Source organism: Phocoena sinus, chromosome 10 (assembly GCF_008692025.1).
Source record: "Phocoena sinus isolate mPhoSin1 chromosome 10, mPhoSin1.pri, whole genome shotgun sequence".
In the NCBI taxonomy this organism is placed as follows: domain Eukaryota; kingdom Metazoa; phylum Chordata; class Mammalia; order Artiodactyla; family Phocoenidae; genus Phocoena; species Phocoena sinus.
Window position 1 is genome coordinate 51,615,788 of NC_045772.1, and position 18,536 is coordinate 51,634,323.

Consider the following 18,536-nt stretch of genomic DNA (forward strand, 5'->3'; position numbering starts at 1 on the left):
AGATCAACATGGTTTCTGTTCACAGGTGACCATTCCCCATCTTGAATGGCCACCTGTATCCTATCTACACACCCACCCTAATTCTCTCTAGACCACTTCCCTTCTCCCAGTTCATCAACCACATGTTCAAAAAGAAAAACATCCAACAGATGAGAAAGAGGATAACACAATGATTCTTACTAGTATCTGGAGCCCCTTTAAGACCTCAGTCCTTGCTCATATAGCTGAATAATATTTTGAGTCCAGAACACGTTTCTTCTCATTCTAGGGTCTTCCTTCTTCAGAATAATCTTCTGTTTTAAATAGTAAGGACTTTAAAAAACACTTCGTTTTTAAACTGTTATTTACTGAAAGCCCAAACCTCAAAGATGAGTCATTTCCCAACACACTCATTATACAGCGGTGGAGAAGAGACAGGATAACCAAGATTTATAAACTTTCAGGTTAAAAAGTAGAAGACTAAGAAACACTCAGCAGTCATTAAGCAATAGCAAATAACAAATCCAGCTGAATAGAGACAGCAATGACTCCCAGTCCACTTACTTGGTTGGTGATTCTAGAAACTGCCCTCTGGGGTAATCTCCTTGTAAATTATCCCATATGAATTCATCCTGGGTAAGTAATAAAGAACATAGCTTTAGCGGGGGATATACAGATTTCATAGACTTCTTCCTGCTGGTGTGGACCTAGAGGCCTGAGATTTGTTTTCAGGATAAAATCATAGGTGTTCACCAGGCAGACTTGAGGCATCTTTGACAATGTGGTTTCCTAAAAATCTCAGTTGACTTCTCTTCCCCTTGCTTCCTGTCAACGGCAAGTACTTGTAGACAATGGCCAAAGATCCTGTGTGAACAGCCTTTAAACCCGAAGATTTCCTCCTGTTCCTTCTGACATTAGTCATCTGTCCTTTCCTAGTCCTTCCTCAATGCCCACTTCTTCGAAACAATTTGAAGTCATAGCTTCTTATGGTGAGACATCCACTGAACTTGAAGTTTTCCAGTGGGTCTGAACAAGATGTCTTACAGAGAGCGGTTAATTAATGGGAGAAAAGCACGGGGTCTCACTAGCTAAGGTGACTACTTTGAAGTCATGGTTTCTAACTACTTCTTTGGGGGATAAAGAAGCAGTTGTCTTTGTCAGCCTTTCAAAGCTCCACACCATGGGGCTTCTCTCTAGCTTAGGTTGTGGCCACAGTTAGAGGGTCCCTACAGAATTGGCTACTTTTAGTACTTGGTGCATAACAAAAGACACCTTGCCTCCTTTGCTGAACTGCGCCCCCCATCCCCAAGCCCAATTCCACATTTTCGAGTCTGATAGATCCTAGATTTACCCTGCTTTCATGGACCAATTTTTAAAATTAGTGTCTTTTCTCTTCCTTTCTTTATTTCCTTCTTTTTTCAGTTGCAAACTAGAGAATCCATCCACACTGGTTTAGGCGGCATTTATTAAGAGTTATTCATAGCTCCGTGACTCAGTGGGAGGTCTGGCGGAAAAGACGCACGAGGCTAGCCTCCTAGGCACACAGAAATGACCCGATGTGGATGCTGCTGCCGCCACTGCCCTTTGCCGCCACTTTCGCCTGCAACGTGGATGCGCAGCGGTCAGAATCCAGTCCGTTTCCTCGGGTCGCCGACATCCAAACCAGAGTTTCACGTGGGTGTGCTTGATTGGTGGACCTCAGGTCACATGCCTGCTCCCTAGCTGCGTGAGATGCTGGGAATTTCCGCCCTGGGAAAGTAAGACTAACAATGTGGGAAACTATGAACATGTAGAGCAGGGGGTTAATAGAATGACAGGTACCTGCTAAAGAAGATTTTTTTCTAATGAGCAATTTGCTCCTAAGAGCCCCTGAAAGATTCAGGCCTTAGAGACACGACATACTATAGAAAGTGAGGGTGGAGCAGGGAGCTGAAACATGATTTGGTTGAAGACCTGTGGAAGGTAGATCTCTAGGTTCCCTCATCCACACCCATGCAGCCAGGCATTTATACTTCCGCTTGTCCCTTCCTCCCTCCTCTCCCCTTAGAGGACCAGAAGTTTCTTCTCTGTTGAAGTTCCAGACTGGGGATACCAGGCCTAGAGGAGCTCAGGGCCAAGGTGCTGGCCTGAAAACAAGAGATTAAGTTAAATTCTCTTTGCTAAGTGTGGGAATAACCTACTTTCAAACCCCCAAGTGACGCTTTCAACCATCTCTAACTATACCCCAGCAGCAGGCATTCTAGGAAACTCCACTCTGGTCCTAGGCATCTCTGTTGGGCTGGGAAAGGAGAATGGAGGGGGTTGTGATGAACATCTGCTTCCAGGCTCAGAACATGTTTGGGAAGGTGTTCTCGTTCTCTTCTTTTCTCTTCTCTTCTCCCCAGAATGTATTGTTTGCTACTCCTGCTATTTCATTCCTCAGCATCTTATGAGGCTCCCAAGAATGTCCTGGACAAGTCAAGGAACAGGGCGAGCCTTATTCATTTCTAGGTTAAGAAATGACTGAGATGGTGTCTGAGTTATATCTGGCTCTGTTTCTACCACGGGTGAAGGGACATCACAGAGAGACACAGCTAGATGATCAAACACAGTATCTTTTTTTAAAATTAATTTTTGTTGGAGTCTGGTTGCTTTACAATGTTGTGTTAGTTTCTACTGTACACAAAATGAATCAGCCATATATGTACACATATCCCCTCCCCTTTGGACTTCCTTCCCATTCAGGTCACTACAGTGCACTGAGTAGAGTTCTCATTCGTTATCTATTTTATACACAGTATCAGTAATGTATATGCAAGCACAATATCTAATAGCGAAAACAATCACATTTTTATTCGTAACTAAAATTTAGAATCTTATGGTAGAGAAAAGATGGCTTTCCCAGGTTCAAGTGCCCAGGAGCCTGACGCCACATGCCATCTGCTGGTGTTAAGCTGTATCGCTCGGCAGTGACTCCAGAGGGAACAAAGGGAGCTCTCCTCTCCTTGGGAGGGGGAGGCTCCCACGGGCCCTCGGCTACAGGTTTTAGACCTGAGCAAGTCCAGACCACGACCTTGAGAGGAATGAGGAAAATAAGGACTATTTTATTTTGGCATGTATCTCAAAATTGTCATTATTCACATAAAGTTCATAACCACAAAGACATTCCTACTTATTTTCTCAGGTGTTATGAAGCTTTGACATGGAAGAAAATATCACTTCTAGAGGCATAAATTAGGCTGATTCAGAGTGCCCTGACGTATACAACAATCCTCCTCTCAAAGAATATGGCATCTTCTTAAGGAACCCTGTCTCAGACTCTGTACCAGCCCAAGTGTACTCAATCTTGTGTCCTACCCGATGATTTTCCCTGGGCTCCAATCTTTGCTCACTGCCGGGGCGGGGGAGTTCAACAGCTGCCAGATAGCAGATAACACAACTCACACCCTTTTCCATAGAAAATATCACTAAATAGCCTTAATTAATGGGTGCCAATTTTACTTTCTTCCCTCTTCCTTGTATTAAATTGCCCTTGTTCAAAGTTAGTTTATTTGAGCAACAAGGACCTGGTCATCTCATGGTGTGCATGGTATGGAGGCCCCTGGAATGACCTTGTATGGTGACAGGTTTACTCTCAGGGTTTACTCCCCACCTTTTACGAACAAAAACACACACACACACACACGTTTCCCTCACAGGGCACACATTCTTTTTTTTTTTTTTTTTTCGGTACGCGGGCCTCTCGCTGTTGTGGGCTCTCCCGTTGCGGAGCACAGGCTCTGGACGCACAGGCTCAGCGGCCACGGCTCACGGGCCCAGCCGCTCCGCGGCATGTGGGATCTTCCCAGACCAGGGCACGAACCTGTGTCCCCTGCATCGGCAGGCAGACTCTCAACCACTGCACCACTAGGGAAGCCCACACATTCATATCTGAGGCAACAATCCAGTCAAATGAGTGGCAGAAAAATAATACCATTATCCTTACATATTAAAAATATTCTTAAGTCCAACCACGGTTTGCAAGTTGTAGCACCAAATATTCTATAGATGCAAAAAAAAAAAGTAAATATAGTATTGTCATAGACCCTGTGATTCCAGATGCCAAGCCCATCAGCCTAGAAGTGGAAGAGATTTCTGAGTCATCCTCAGCCAGGGCACTTTGACAGCACCCATTCACCGGCGGGTAAAAAACTAAAATATCCAATGGATCCTTTCCCTTACATTTTGTACAGTGAATACAATGAGCTGTTAACTGATGAAGCAGTTGGCCTGGCACCTGCCCTGACTGTTTCCTGCAAGGACAGACAGGTCTAGGAAAACACAACCAGGAGGATTGGGAGTTAGCGGAGAGGGCGGTGGGGGGCAGGTGGTAGTATAAGGGTCTTTTCTAATCCCCCACAAGTCATTGGGGGAAACTTCGACTGGCCAGCATCTTTGTTCCGCTCTGAATCTATGGCCACCCTAATGGCCAAGGTGCAGATTCCAAATTCTTGGGTCAGGTTTTACATTTTGGCCTCCAGGTACAGAGTGAAATTGGTAGGTGGGGTGGAGAGGTATTGGAACAAGTCTGGATATCCTGAAAGCTGAGTTCTAGACCCGGGGTGGCCTGCAGTTAGCTGAGACCTTCACAAGTCGATTTATCTTCCCAAGCTTCCATTTTCTCATCTTCCAATTCCTACTCTTACTTTCTTGTCACTCCCCCCTGCCCACCCGTTTCCCCTTTATGAACTGGGGAAGGGGATGGAGAGCAGTAGCAGTTCTGTGAGCCCCCTCCTCAGGGTGCTAGAGGAGTGAGCTCAAGTTCCACGCAGCAACTTTGAAATACACAAGCCTGGCCCTCCCCACCCCTGCATTCTGGCCAGCCCTTCATTTGTCCTCTCCTTTCTCACTCTTTTCCTTTTTCCCTCCCTTGTTTTCTTGCCTGTCCCTCTCTGTCCCCATCGGTAACCTCCTTTTCCTGGTATCTAATCAATCCTCCAATTCTGTTTCACTTCACTGGCCTAAGAGGCTATGTTCCCCTGGCTATGTGTTATTTCTTTTCTTTTTTTTCTTTTTTTTGGCCGTGCCACACAGCTTGTGGGATCTTAGTTCCCTGACCAGGGATTGAACCCGGGCTCTCGGCAATGAAAGCACAGAGTCTTAACCACTGGACCGCCAGGGAATTCCATATGTGTTATTTCTTTTAAAAAATATTGTAGGTACGGGTAGCTGGACTTACTGCAGAAATTTTATACGATGTAGAAAAGCACATAATCATAATAACGATGTTGGGGAGGAGAAGGACAGCTAAGGTTCATGAGAGCTTGCTGATTGCCGGGCACTGTTGAAAGCACTTCACGGGCATTCATTCATTCAACACCCCAAGAACCCTACGAGATAGGTACCGTTATTATCCCCTTTTGGCAGGACAGGAAACTGAGGCACAGAGAAGTTAATTAACATAAAAGAGAACGCTAAAAATTACCCATAAGATCGTGCTGAGAATAACTATGGGTAACCAATACGGAATCCTTACATCTGAATGAATGGAAGGCCACTTGCCTCATGCATGCATTTATTCTTTCAAAAACCATTTTGCCACAACTGTCCTGGAGCCAGCTGTGGATTGATAACTGATTTTGAGGCGTGGCCTTTTGTCATGGAGTGCAGAGAGAACTTCTGGCCAGTGGAAGAAGTAGGCTGAAATCCACTGCCATCCTATATCCCTTTTCCCAGACCCAGCCGTACCAGAGACAAAAATCCAAGCAAGAACCCAGGGTCTTGCCAAGAGCCAGCTTTGGAATTGAGGGTATTAAAAATTATAACCCCAAAGCAGCCACTACTGCTTGGAAGCAGTCATTTCAATGACTGACATATGTACTAGAGGAACAAGTGCCATCTTACTAACAGGCTCTCATTAGTGATGGCAGCAACTATAAAACACATACACACCATGCACTTTTAATGACATGGGAAAGTGCTCATGATGTGTCAGAGGAGAAAAGAAAACCACAAAACAGAATGTGTGTGTGTGGTATGATGGCAAACATTCTTTAAAAAAAAGGGAGGGGCCATATGCATTGAAAAAATACTGGAAATTTTTTTGAAAAACAAACAACTTAGTTATCCCGCCTAAAGAAAGGTTATATGGGATTTTCTTTTCTTTTAGTTCCCCAAATTTCCACAAAGAGTGTGTATTATTTATATGCTCAGAAAAAAAGTGAATAATATTTTTTAAGGCTGTACAAGTTGATTAACAGTTGAAAGTCAACATATTATATTCAGATGAAATTCAGAGTTCCTAATTATCTTTTAAAAGGGAAAAAACCTAATATTTACTTGCTAATCATTCTGTCCTACATTGCCTGACGCAAGCTTCATAAGGCTTTGTAAGGTCAGTAGTCTATTGCTGCAGAGGCATTAAGTGATGTGAGCAATATCACTTGACTGTTATAGGGCGGAATGCCCCATTCCAGCTGACTCCCAAACTCACATTGTTCTCCTGGCCAATGGAGTTCCACCATTTTATTTTCTAACACAAGCCTAATAACGTACTTTCGTCTGTAGCTCTTTGAAGCAATGATGGGGAGTAAGAATGGGAAGGGAGGCAGGGGGTACATCTCAGAATCTGCTGAAGGCTGCCAGGTGATCCAGATCTGCTCTTACTCTATCCTCTGTCCCTCAAGGGTGCAAGGGTGCGGTATTATGGGGGGGGACACTGAGTCAGCAGCATGATTTCCAGGACAGTGAGAAGGCCCATCACATCAGCAGACTACCTCTCTAGAGACATCCTTTGGCTTAAGATTCTTTGTGCCTTTAGCTAAAATGCAAACGTCTCTGAGAGTAAGATTGCCTTAAACGATATCACTCCTGAGTATAAATAAGTTTGTCAGCTTGACTCCCAAGTCGTCGAGAGGCTGATTATGAACACCCAGAGAAAGACAGATACACAGAAGACAAGAAGAGCATCGGAAAACCACTAGAATCTCCATGCCCTTCTGCATAGCCCTGCCTGCCAATGGCTGGCCTTGATTATAATATTTAGGTTTCTGTGTTTATATCCTGTCAAGGGAAAGCAGAATATCACATTCTATCAAGTCACTTGAAAAGAACCACTGATCTACAACTCCAAGGCACTAACAGAGTGTTTGGTTTAAAGGAGTGTATCTTTGTAACTGTAATAAACACACCACACTCCAGAAAGTCTGCAGATAGCTTCTCTGTGAGTAAACGGCGAAGAAGAACTAGGACTTGTTTATATTTCTTCCCTTTCCTAAGGGTTATCAGGGCCATTTTCATCACCTTGGAGGGAAAACAAATGATCAAAAGATGGATGACCCCTCGTCCCTTCCATATCTCCTTCTTGGTATGTCAAAAAGCTTTCCAGCAAGTCAGGGCAAGCTAATTATTTTCTTCTAATCAATCAGCTATTTTAATGATGTATGACACTCCCAATCTATCAGTACCATTAAGATAACGTCTGCTGTGTTGGTCTGCAGCTAGTTTACAGACACTTCACGAGCCAACATGGACCCTCCAAAACTCCAAACTCATGTTCGTCTGGGCCTCAAGAAGGAAAAAAACTCAGACCTGGAATCAGTGCCTAGGTGGAACTGATATGAGGAATTATTGAAATGCAAGGCTGCCCCCCAAAGCCTACCACAGAACCTGAAATTTCCACTTGTTCCTCTGAGTTTTTTCTTGGTCTTCAGAAGTCACTGTTAAAATTAAAAAACAAAAAAACCTTCCCTGAACATAGCTAGGTGCTGCCATCAGAAATCTTTGTCAGAGCAGCTGCCTTTAGCAGAGAGCAAAGACACAGAAAGAAAGATCCAGAATAGAGTCTAAGTGTCCCAGCTCTACCATCGAAGGGAGGCATGAATAGAAGGGAGAACGTGAGGGTCCTTGGGAAAGGCATGGAAGAGACAGCATTCCGAGTTAGGAAATCCTGACGGGGCACGGACCTGGGTTAATGAGAACAAAATCAGTTTTGCTGCCTAGGTGGCGTCTAGCCGGCCCTTCAGCCCCTCGGGTCCTAAGCAGAGGCTCTCCTCCTTCTCAAGGGCCTGAGTTCACAGCTGTGGGCCAAGCAGAAGTCTCCTGGTGGCCAGCAGGGAAAGCAAGCGTGGGAAGAAGGAGGCTGGCCTCAGCCTTCCTAACGGCCTCACCCCAGGACTGGCCTCTCCTTCTCCTCACTTGCTCTGCGGTTCAGAGGCACCTCCAACAATCTCAAGAAATCAGATGGGGAAGTCGCTGGGCTCGGTCTCCCCAGCTGACAGCGGCCCTGGCCAGATGTTGCACCGGAAGCCTTCACACACCTCTCCCATTAGGCGGTAATGGCACCCGGGCTGCAGGGGGAGGGGCACCAGGCTGCTGGGCCCCAGCTGGCAAGCAGCTTTTGTTCTGGATGACTTCAGCTTGAAAATCTGCCTTAAGAATGGTCTCCTCTCAAAGGAAAGGAAAACCCTAGTGAGGCATGGACACAGGCTGCTTTCACTCCTGAATGGGGCCTGCAGGGAGGGGAGGGGGGCATCCCATCCTCTCTGTTCATAGACAGCTCTTTGTTCAACAGGAGAAACAGATTTTGGACACCACCACCAGCCCTGCCACTTGGCAGGAGCCACCGGGACTGGCCGGCTTTCCCCGCACTCTGTCTTTTTCTGTGGAATGTATAAAAATCTGTAGGCTCCTCGCAAATGTGTATCACGTGACTATGGCATTCCAGACGCTGGCTCTGGAGATGCAAAGAGGAATAAGTCGTGCTTCCTGTCCTTAGACAGTTCACTATGGGGGGAGAGGGGTCCAGAAATACAAACATGCAATCACAATATGGTGTCGTAAACACTAATAAAGATCTATATGGGTAGTGAGAAGACACAAAAGAGAGACGAAAAACAGCTTCACAGAAGAAGAAAGGGTGGTGTTGGGCCTTGAAGCAGAATGCGCAGCGAGTTTAAAGATCAGGCAAAGGGGAAAAATACAGTCCTGATAGAAGGACCTGCATGTGCAAAGCAAGCGTGGGAAGAAGGAGGCTGGCCTCAGCCTGCCTAAGGAGGCACTGGGAAATTGTGCCCCATATCATTGCCTGTGTTCTCAGTAAGAATTAAGAGGAAAGACGGGACTTCCCTGGTGGTCCAGTGGTTAAGAATCTGCCTTCCAATGCAAGGGACACGGGTTCGATCCCTGGTCAGGGAACTAAGATCCCACACGCTGCAGGGCAACTAAACCCAGGTGCCGCAACTTCTGAGCCTGTGTGCTCTGGAGCCCGTGGGCCACAACTAGAGAGCCCACGTGCTGCAACTACTGAACCCGTGCACTCTGTTGCCCACGCACTGCAACTAGAGAGCCCATGTGCCACAACTAGAGAGAAGCCCACACACCACAACGAAAGATCCGGCTTGCCGCAATGAAGATCCTGCGTGCCGCAACTAAGACCTGATGCAGCCAAATAAATAAATATATTTTTTAAAAAAAGAATTAAGGGGAAAGAAATTCAAACATTTATTTATCCCTTTGATAGATATTTGTCAGATGCCATCATATGTTTCAAGCACTAGGGTATGGTGAGTAAACATAAGTGGATTTGGCTCTCCTGGAGCTTATAGTTTAGTCATGGAGATAGCAAATAAGCAAGCACGTAAATTACAAATGAGAGCAGCTCTTTGAAGGAAGCAACCAGAGTTCTATAGTAGAGAAAAAGAAAGGTGGGTAGGTTTGCTTTAAATGGGGTGCCAGGGAGGAGTCTTGGAGTTGTGAGGGAGAATCATCTAGAGAAGAGCCTTCGAGGTTGAGGACACAGCCTATGCAAAGGTCCTGAGGCAGGAAGAAGCTTGAAAATTTGGGGAAGTCAACAAGGCCAGTATGAATGGAAGGTAGGGACAGAAGGGAAGGGTAGGAGATAACTGTTAAGATCTGAGGGGCCAGATCCTGCAGGGTCTTTTAGATCAAAGCAAAGGGTTTGAGGTTTCTTCCAGGTACAAGAAGACACAGAATAGTTTTAAACAGGAAAGAGAGACATGATCTGAATTTAGCTGGGAAAAAAAAACAAAGTCAAAAGTAAAATTTAGGGGGTCAATAAGGGAGCCTTTGTCCATGGCCCCATAAGATGGCAGCTCTGTCAATGGTGGTAGCAGTGCATATGGAAGAAATGATGGATTTATGATATTAATTTGTCATTCCAGTTCCCTTTCCTGTCTCACAATACTTTCTCTTTTTTTTTGGAAGTCATAGTTTAAGCGCTCTGAGAATAGTATACCACTTGCCTTTACCCTTCCACTGTAACAAGTATTTGACACATGTCATCCTTGATCTAGAAAAGAAGCAAGACTCCAGTCCAATGGCCTTTCATCCCACGAGGCTCTGGGAGCTTCTCTGGCCTTCTTTGTTTATCTTCTCTGTCCAACCCTGTCCAGAGCACCCACCTCAGGCTGGTTTTAGAGAACTGGGCATAGAGAAGAGAAGCTGAGGCCAATGTCCCTCCTCCCAAACACAAAATATCCATTAAAACCTGTTCTTCCATAGTGTTTTCTTGCTTCCTAGGGTCTGGGGAGAAGATGCTCACAAGACCAGCCTGCGGCAAGTATTTCTGCAGGTGGCACCCTTGGCACCTTTCTGACCTGTGTTACATTGTCTTGTCTCCATCCATGACTTTGAGGTCTGTCAGTTCATCCACCTACTGCCGCTCCAGGAGTCGAAGAGCATGCACACGGAAGAAGATAAAAAATGCTCAGATTGGCTTGTAATTTATAACCTGCCTCTTTCCAAAAATTCTTGAGAGAAGCCTCAGTCATACTCAGGGTCCTAATCAGCTTTAAGAAAGTCTCTGCACAGCCTCCCCTTTTTAGAAACATGAAGATTTATGTCATAATCTCTTTTACCAAACTTCATCAGGCCTTCACTATGCTTTGCAGTGACTGGAAGATGACTGTGCCGTGAGTGTGTGTGTGTGTGTGTGTGTGTGTGTGTGTGTGTGTGTGTAATCTCCAATGTGAAACAGTAGAATTTATAAAGCACTTTCCCATATATTTCTCCTTTAGTACTTACTACAACCCCATTTTACAGGTGAAAAAAATGAGTCTCGGAGAGGTAAAGTTATTTGGTGATGGGCATCCAACTTATGAGCTCCAAGAAAGTAGAGTCTATGTCTGCATTATTCTCCATTAAATCTCCAGAGCCTAGCACAGAGCGTGACACAGACTAGATTTCTGATAAGTATTTTTTGAATTAATTAACAAGTGAGTTAATTGTAACTTAATGAAATTGAGATTAAAATTCTGAATTCCAACCTTTCCATCCACTATGAATTGACTCCCTCTGATAGCACAGTGAATTTATCTACAGAAATCTGAACAAATGAAAGCACTTACTCAACTCAGTCTTGTAGCTTAGAAACATTTTTGTGTAACACATATCAAAGTCGTGCCCCATATGAATGAGTCTGTCCATTTGGTGTATTGTGGGCAGAATAAGGCTGTGCAGCACGGAATTCTCAGATTAGGGTTTCTCACTGTGCTTTGACTCTACGATTCTTTGCGGTGCTACACACCCCTCCCCCACCCCAGCCCCCAAAATATACATACACATTTTGCACACCATTTTATGGAGTGCACAAACCCCCTACTCAAGTTCAAGACTATCTTTGGGTGCTTCTTTGCCAAAATGGATGTTTAATGCATAGTAAGTTCCTCTGATAAGCTGTATGCCCCCACAGGGTACATGGCTACTGCTGGACTTCCGAGGGTAAGAAAGGAAAGAAGGAGAAACAGAAAGTCACGAAAAGTGGTGCTCTTTATTGCATCTGCTGCAGAACAGCAAGCCGCTCACCAGAATTTCTAACTGGCTTGGAATGTTAAAGGATAGGAATAGGAAAGGTTGGTCAAATAATTCTTTCAGATGCTTCTACTCAAGAAATCTCAGAGCAGTCTGCTGGTTAGTTGACTAGTTTTTCATTTATTTCTGAGGAATGAGAGAAGGTTGATTGTACATCTGAATCCTTGCTGACCTGTGGCTGGGAGCTGTCTGACACATTGCATCAAGTCTTGGCTATTTGTATATATATGACTGAATAAATGACTGATTTACCCTCAGAGAATTCTGAGTCCCAGGCCATCTTTTTGCTCCTTTCCCCCACTAATATTCTTGGTAAATACAAATAGAGTGGTTTTATAAACACTCTTTTAATAAACCCCAGAAATTGAGCCAAGACTAGCATCTACAATTCCGCTTTCAGGAACAGGTTCCCTTGCCTCAGGTCATTATTCCTTGTGAAAATACCACATTCAGTTAAACAGACTTGCTGCCGTGGTCAAATAAAATGGTAAAATGCAAGATAAAACACCTTTTGTAGGGGCTTCCCTGGTGGCACAGTGGTTGAGAGCCCACCTGCCGAGGCAGGGGACATGGGTTCGTGCCCCGGTCCGGGAAGATCCCACATGCCACTGAGCGGCTGGGCCCGTGAGCCATGGCCACTGAGCCTGCGCGTCCGGAGCCTGTGCTCCGCAACGGGAGAGGCTACAACAGTGAGAGGCGCGCGTACCGCAAAAAAAAAAAAAAAAAAAAAAAAAAAAAAAAAAAAACCTTTTGTAGGTAGGAATGAGTGAAGTAAAATAATTCTTCTGCCAGCTCAAATACATCTAAATATCTCTAGAGTTCCATGACCTTCAAAATAAAGATGAATTTGTGAAGATTAGCAGTGACAGCCATGGGAAGTAGAGAAAGATAGCAGAGCCCAGCGGAGCTTTCAATGAGGAAAAAAGAATTCAACCACTGAGAATTCAGGGGCCCCAAATCCTGTATATAGCAACGGAGCATAATGTAAGCTTCCCATATCCTGCTTGCTACCACTGTGCCCTCACTTTAGAAAGGCAAGTTTCTCCAACAGAATGAAAATCATATGCTATCTATGTACAATATATTTTTTTAATTATGAAAGAAAATGTATAAAACAAATACACATGTAACAAACCAAAATATACTTAACAAGATAATATATAATAAAAATGTGTTAATATATACCTATATGTATAATGCATTAATAGTTAAGCAAGCTTGAAAGCAAGAAATAATGATGGTAAATGTGCATTTAATGCTTACCATGTGCCAGGCACTGTTCTCAGGATTTCATGTATATTAACTCATTTGACCTTCACGGCAACTCCATGAGGATACAATTATAATCCCCATTTCACAGTTGAGGAAACTGAGGCACAAAGAAGTTAAGTAACTTGCCCAAAGTCATACAGCTAGTAAATGGCAGAGCTATTTTAATTCCAAGTTGTCAGAATCTAGACTGTTCTAAAAAAAAAGAACTCAATGTAGAAGTTGAAGATGGAATTTCCCATGGGCGTGTTGGAGCTGAAGTACACTGGGGCCGGGGTAGTATCAGCTCTGAAGGGCAAGTGTTGAAATCACATACCCCTGTGTGCTGTAAAACTGAACCCCAAATCATGCCTAAAGCCAGACACTGGGACATTCTGTCTTGATGTAGCACTAGGAAAACTCTGCCTGCTGGTTAGGGATGTGGCTCTGAAGAGGGGGAAAGTCACTTGAAAGAAACAGAGATCCCAGGACCACTCTGTCCAGGAGTGGGTTCTGAATTCACACTCCCTTCATGAAATGGGAATGAGAAGTTAACATAAAAACTGGTCTGCAAGCAAACTTTGGGCCTCCCCCAAAAGATGTCTCCCATGAGAAACAACTCTCCCTGAACACGAACTCAGAAGCACATAGGAAACAAACTCCCATGAAAGACAGTGAGCAGATATACAAGAACAGAGACAACTGAGCAATCTGAAAGAGGTTTTCAACTAGAATTTTTTTCTAAAAAATTCGAGAGAACAAGAAAGAAACATGCAAAAAGAAATATTTTGGATAAATAATAAGAGAATTTCTAAAAAGAGGCAAATTTATGCTCTAGTTATGAAAAACAAAGTGCTGTAAAAACCTTAATACCCGAGTAAAACAGCAAAGTAAAGCTGAGGAGAAAATTAATAAATTACAGATAGATGTGAGGAGATCACTCAGAACACAGTTCAAAGAGATAAAGAGATGGGGCTCATAAAAGAGAAAATAAAAGATATGGAGATAGAATGAGAAGCCCCACATGTGGAAGAGAGGTATTACTTGAGGCAATGATGGCAATATGTTTTTATACATAAAGAAAATTATGAATCCTCATATTGAAAAAGAACATGGAATCCAAAGATGATAATTAAATAAAAATCCATACTTAAACATATTACTGAAATGACTTCACATAAAAATAGTCTCCTGAGGAAAAGGCATATTACCTTGAAAGAAATGATCATCAGTTTAACTGCTGACTTATCGTCATCAATGATGGATTCCAGAAGACAATGGATTAATATCTTCTAAGTACTGATGGGACACAACCGTTAGTTTAGCTTTTTACAACCAGTTAAGGTAACACTCTTAAATGACAGCAAAATAAATACCTTTTTAGACTTCCACGAACTAAGGGTTTACTACTAAGACTTCACTGAAAGAATTACCAAAGGACATACCTCAGTAGGAACAAAATTTAAGAGTAAGATTCAAGAAGCATTGGTGAACAAAGAAACAAACAAAACATATAAGGAAATTTAAATAAGTATTGTCAGTGGGAATACATTGCTCTGGTCAGCAATAATACAGAGAAAGAGGGTCACTTTGGAATTAGGGAGTTCTGAGGTCTAATTCAGGAGAAAAATTGACATTGATAACCTTCACACTTTGAAAAGTACGTCATAAATGTAGCAGTATACAGTATGCTAATTGAGTAAGATGGTATTTTCTAGTCTGTTAACTAGTCATTATTAAAGCCCTTGAGATGTTTTCTAAAAGTACAGATTCTCAAGCCCCGTTGTTTATTTTTGCACAGCATATCTGGAGGGGACCTTTGCTTCTGTATTTTTTCAAAGTCCCAGCTAATTTTGCTGGGAAATCATAGTTGGTACTAACTAGCTCAGTAGGACACATCCTCTAGGTTCTGGCCCCTTGGATCTCCAAGATGGAGTGACAAGCTATGAGCCAGATCCCACTGGAAAAGCTGATGCACCATAAGAAGAAGCACTTGAAAAGTGTCCTGGAATTATAATGGGAAAAGTCTCTTTATCCTCCCTGGCATGTAATGTTTTTCCAGGTGATTGGTTTAAGGAGGTCATTTAGTAGATCCTGATAATTGGAAACAAATTATTTTGAAGTGATTTAAATTGTTATATTGGCAGGAATTGACTATTTAGGCATAATGAGTTTAATTGAGTGTCAGGAAGTGTTTTTTACAATGATGTAATAACTGTTCACATTCTGTTTGCAATAGCAGGGAGCTTTAAATGTTTGAAGTGACTGAAGACTGCTGCTTGTGAGAAAGTGCTTTTTAAAAATATGTAAACATTATTAGCACCTTCTTTAGCCTGGTGACTTCTTACCGTGACTAAAATAAGATATCACTTACCAAAATCCTTGATTTGAGGTCCCATGATCTATTTCTGAAGAATATTTATCAGTGGGGCCCAATTCCCCAGACTTAGCAATAGATGCTCTACATATGAAAAGCCGAAGTCTAGGGAAGTATAAATTTACTTCTTTTTCTAACACTTGCTATACTGAATTTGGGGGATTAAAAAAAAGTGTGTAGTGTGTTATATTAAAGCCCTCTCCCTTTGTCTGAAGTCCTTGGGGTATGGGAATGGTGGAATTTAGAAATCATGATCTTCACCTATAGAGTTAAGCATATCCAAGGTTGAGTTACAGGAGAATTATCCCTCAGTTTTTCCCATTTACAGCAACCCCAAAAGAGCACGATTCTGTCCCCTCAGTCATAGTGGATTGCTACTACTCCTCCGAGCCTCTTCCCTCTGTTAGCCTGTGAATGCCTCAAGAGCAGGGTCTTGTTAATCAGGCAGTCTCCAGGTCTAGACTTGTGCTTGGCACAAAATGGGTACCCAGTATATTTTTGTTTCTGATTGACTGAGTGAATAAATGAAGTCCCTGAGGTCAATGCACTTATCATCATCTCAGAAAAACATTTCATCCCCTTTACGTGAACCTCTGCCCCATGTAGCCTGGGCTAGTTCAGGATTTGGTTCACATAGGTCTGTACTTTCCAATATGGTAGCCACATGTGGCTATTTACATTTGCACTGATTTAAATTAGATTAGATTTCAGTTCCTCAGTCACACTAGCCACAGATTAAGTGTTCAACAGCTTCATATGGCTAAAGGCTACCGTCTTGGACAGCACAGCTATAGTGCTGTCTGTCACTGTAGAAAGTTCAGTTGGATAGGGTTGCTATAGATAGACCCTTAGCTGGGACTCCTGGAGCTCTATACCCATCTCAGATTTAACCAGTTAACAGTGTGACTGGGCAAATCACTCATGTTCGCATAAGCATGCTATTCCCTTTGCCCGAAGCATTTTTCCGTCATGGGGTAGTCTAGTTAATTGCTTCTCATCTTCCAGGTCTAATAGCCCCAGCTAGGTCAAGGCCTCTCATGCAACCTTGTGCAATTTCTTATCAAGGTTAATGTTATACATATATTTTTTTTTTCTAATTTTTAATTCTTTTCTTTTTTTTTTTTTTTACCATTTTTAAAGTTGAAGACACTTTCTACATTTTTATGATTACTCGATTAATATCTCTCACAAAAACTCTCAGCTCTAGGACAGGAACAAGTCTGGATTTGTTCAGCATTGTACCCCCAGTGACCAGCAAAGTAAGTGACACATAGTAAGCACACAGTGCTCTTTGAACAAATCAATGAATGAACCATCGGTTTCAGTGTCTCTGCCACTGCAAGTGGTCGGTGCTCTGTTGGGCTGATATTCAGCTAAGAAACACAGACATGGCCATATCTGTTGTTCACAGCCATCATCCCTTTGATCGCTAAGGATGTGCATTCTGCTTCATTGTTGTCTGGGCTAAATATTTTCAACATCGCCCCTGGTGATTCACTAGCACAATTTAGACCTTTGAGGTAAATAGCCTGACTGTGCCAGTTGAATATCCACAAGCAGGAGAGGAACATAACATTTCATCTAGGATTTGAGGCAGGCACCGTTAACCTTCCATATAGAGGAGCCACTCATCCCAACTCTCCATCAAGTCAAAAACCTGACACTGAACCCCCGGACTGTTTTCTGGACAGTAGCTCTTCTCTAAAACCCACCACCTCCGGGGTTTAACATCCAGCCCAACTCTCAAGATTACATATAGGAAGTTAGAAGACATACAGGTCAATGCTCCAAAATTCTAGCCACATTTCTCCCAAGTGCCCCAGAGGTTTGCAACTGTCCAGGCTCTCCTGAGCATCATCCCAGAACTCTTGTTTCCGTGGAAACTTGAGGCAGTGGGGGCAGTTCCAGCCGAGTCTCCTGAAGTGGTTCAGATCTGCACATATCACAACCATCGAGTACAGGCAGACCAAAACAGCAACAAAAAGAGCTGCCCACTCGGGCTCCTGCGAGCCTTCAAGGCTGAGTTCATGTGGCTCTCACTCAGAAACGGAAGTGGAAAACCAAATAAAGTCAACTCCATGGAGGTCCTGGGGACTTAACACTGAGCAGCCACACAAATACCAGAGTGATGCATCATGATTCATGTTCTTACAATAAATGCCTAAGAAAGTCATAAGGATTTGGCACTTAGTATAAAGCATTGGCAAGACGGCTCAGAGTTTTCTGCCAGTTGTAAAGTGTGGCCTGGGACATTTTCTCCCATTGAGCAATATGCATTAGCAATGCTATCTATAGTAGCAAAGGAGTTACTCATAAAACTTTATTAAGTGATGTCAAGACTTTTTTTTTTTCATGTTCTTTTCTGTTCTGGGAGAGGCTTTAGAAAAGACACTAAGTTGTTGTTTTTCCCAGTAAGTCCATACCAGCCCAATATTAGAAGATGAAACACATACCTAGAGGATTAGCAATCCAGGAATCATTGACTTAATACTGTTTATACTTATAGAATAGACTCTACAGAAGAAAAGTTAAAGCAAAGAGCATTCCTATAGAGAAAATTCCTCTATTACCATTTAGGGAATCATGAAAAGGAAGGAAGGAAGAAAGAAAGAAAAAAAAAAAAGACCAAATGGTTCTCTGGGCCCTCACAAGTATGGGAAAGGGTATGATGCCTCACCAGGAGAGGGGCATTTCCATTTAGAAAAACAAAATTAACAAAATTGCATCCCTATGGTGGCTCAGAAGGCTAGTGGCCCAGCCAACACATCCATTCTGGCCGGCTTTAAAGTGGACACACCCTTGCTGGCAAATCAATTAAGTGATGATCCGTGTGGCTCCCTGAGGCAGCTAAAATAGATAGGGAAGGTGCAGGCCATTTATCTTGTATACTGAATGCATACCTCGCTGGCCGATGGCCTGATAGTGTGAATTCTTGGTTTAGGATAGAAGAGTTGGAAGAGACCTTGGGAAGAATTACTCTTCTTTGCCCTCCTGTTTGATATGAGAGGTGCCTGGACAGCGTCTCCAATAATTTTCTATATCGACAGTCTCAAGCAACATGAGTCAGAGAGGAGATCCAGGGGATGAGGGGCACATTTGCAGGGCAACATCTGTCCACGGCCGTGGAAGGCCTTGCAGCATCTCT

At 43.2% G+C, this 18,536-nt stretch overlaps 1 long non-coding RNA gene across 1 annotated transcript in view; it reads right to left on the reverse strand.

Moving 5' to 3' along the window:
• Positions 1–556: 556 nt before the first annotated feature.
• The window catches only part of LOC116761263, a 91,623-nt gene continuing 73,643 nt past the window's right edge, over positions 557–18,536 (reverse strand). Inside the window, exon 3 of the long non-coding RNA XR_004351930.1 lies at positions 557–611. This is a non-coding gene — a long non-coding RNA (uncharacterized LOC116761263). The remainder of the gene's footprint in view (positions 612–18,536) is intronic.